This window comes from Lipotes vexillifer, unplaced genomic scaffold (genome assembly GCF_000442215.2).
Source record: "Lipotes vexillifer unplaced genomic scaffold, Lipotes_vexillifer_v1.1 scaffold129, whole genome shotgun sequence".
NCBI classification, from domain to species: Eukaryota; Metazoa; Chordata; class Mammalia; order Artiodactyla; family Lipotidae; genus Lipotes; species Lipotes vexillifer.
Window position 1 is genome coordinate 690,504 of NW_006777287.1, and position 2,204 is coordinate 692,707.

The 2,204-nt window shown below is 52.4% G+C and overlaps 1 protein-coding gene across 2 annotated transcripts in view; it reads left to right on the forward strand.

Moving 5' to 3' along the window:
• CDK16 (cyclin dependent kinase 16) overlaps window positions 1–385 on the forward strand; it is a 12,125-nt gene extending 11,740 nt beyond the window's left edge. For both annotated transcript variants that reach the window (XM_007450842.1, XM_007450841.1), the window contains exon 16: window positions 1–385. This exon is cut by the window's left edge and continues 881 nt beyond it. The gene's annotated coding sequence lies outside the window, so the exon portion shown is untranslated.
• Window positions 386–2,204: the final 1,819 nt, after the last annotated feature.

Here is a 2,204-nt window from a genome sequence, read left to right on the forward strand (position 1 = left end):
GCAGGGGCCTCCTTCTCAGGGTCTCCCTAGCCCAGCCCTCCTGCCCCCGTCCCACTCGGTGCTGTTGAGTAGGGGCCCTGCCAGGAACTGACCAACTCAGCGAGGAGCCATAGTGTGTATATGTACACAGGCAGGGACAGAGGGGCACATGGTGGGGGGGGGTGTGCCCAGGCGTTACCCCCTAACCCCTGGGGAAGATGAGGCAGGGCAGGGACAGTCTCTGGGGTCAGTCTCCAGATGGGTGGTTACCTCCCCTTTACTCTAAACCCTGGGGCCCTCAAATGGGGTGGGAGGGCAGGGGCCTTCCTAGGGGGGTTTGGGAGGGGTGGGTTCCTGAATGCACCATAATCGCTGTATGAAATATTAAAAAGTCTAAAGTGAAAAACCTGATTGCAAATCCCTGTGGGGGTGGGCTCAACCCAGGGTGAATACTGGGACCTTGGAGAATTCATACCTGGACCCCATCTTCTAGAAGAGCACTGGGAGTGGGCCAGGGACACGTCAGGACTATGAAAAAGGCATCTGAGGGGTTTCACACAACGGTGGAACATCGAGTTGAAGCAGGCAGGGCAGGCTGTATAGAGCATAGGCTAAGGAGAGAGGAATCAGATTTACCTGAGAATATGCGGGAGCCAGATAGAGGGTAGACTGGTGGGTGTAGAGAGGCTGTTTGAAAGACACTTGGAAGGCCCAATAAAACGAGTTGGGGAGATGAGGCAGAGAGGCCCAGTATGACCAAGACATGTCTGGCTGGGAGCATGAGAAAGGCCAGTTGGAGAGGGAATATGAGAGGAGGGTAGATTTTGAACCACTGAGTAGATAGGGGAATCCTTTTAATACATGGATCAAATTCAGGAGTAGGGCCATTGATGGAATTGGATGTTTAGATTACTGGTGTCTAGGAAGTAATGGAAACCATGGACATGTATGAGATGACCCTGGGGAGGATGCAGTGGTTTGTGAGAGGCTAGAGGTCAAGAGACACAGCCTGGGACTTGGTCTCAAGTCGAGGCTTTGATTTCCTCTGACCTGGGAGTTCTAGCCCCTGTCCACCATCTTGGGCAAAGCCTAGGATAGACTTCCAGGCAGAAGAGGTGGGGTGGGCAGGGCCAGGCAAATGATACAGGAGATGCAAGCTTAAGTGACTGGTTACTGAAGTCTAGCGGTGGCAGTGGCAGATGGACCTCTACTGTGTCCCCGTAAGCACTTTGGTGATAGCTTGCAGCCTTACAGTTCCATGATGGCTGCCATGTCCCCAAAGATGGGAAAGCAAGCAGGGAAAACATCACCCTCCCTACCTGACCGCATCCTTGTAACAGGGCTGAAACTTCCACAAGCTCCTCAGCGGACTTACGCCATCATTTGGCTAGAATCAGTTGACATGGCCACCTCTGGCAGCAAGGGAGGTGGGGAAAACGAAGACCTTGCAAAAGGGGACAAGATTGCCAGGCCGGACTAGAATTCATCCAACTGCTCTGGGAAGTGGTAGGGTACCTGGTGTGGGCAAATGGTTTCTGGAAAATGGAGAAATCGAGTTTAGGCCTAGGGAGGGAGGCCTCTTGTTGGACTGTAGGAAGGACGGGCTACCAATTAAATGGGGAGGGGGAGTTTGCAGAGGGGCAATAAGAGTCAATTCAGAGAATCTGACAAGCTTCAGCTGGGCCTGAAGAGCAGCTGTCTGCCATGTGCCAGATGGAACTCGAATGCCACTTCGGGGATCCCCAGGTGAAAGGGCTGCTCCCTTTCCTCCCTCAAAGTTTGCACAACTGAGTTGTGACCCCCTCACCTGTGCCAGGTCTGAGCTGGAGGCTGGAATCACAGTAATATACAATCCCTGCCCTGCAGAAGTTAAACCGAAAACAGGTAAATCATAAGATCATGTGTATGGGTGGTAGTGGGATTTGAAATTGTGCAGGGAAAGGGTATTCTGGACCTGTGTGTGCCTGGGCCTAGAGGTGTGGAAAGGCAAGGTGTGTTTTTGCCTGTGGGTATGGGTGGTGATAGTGAAGGAACTCACTGAAACAGACCTAGAATCATGAGCCTGTCTTGGGGAGTTTGTGATACGGTCAAGTGGGGACAGCCAATAGGCAAGTAGATGTAGAGAGCCAAAGAGGGAAATTTTAGTTATCACCAACATGTAGGGCTGGGAGCCCTAGCAGAGAAAAGGCTGGCATAGTCTAGTGCACTGGTTTTCAGCAGGAGAT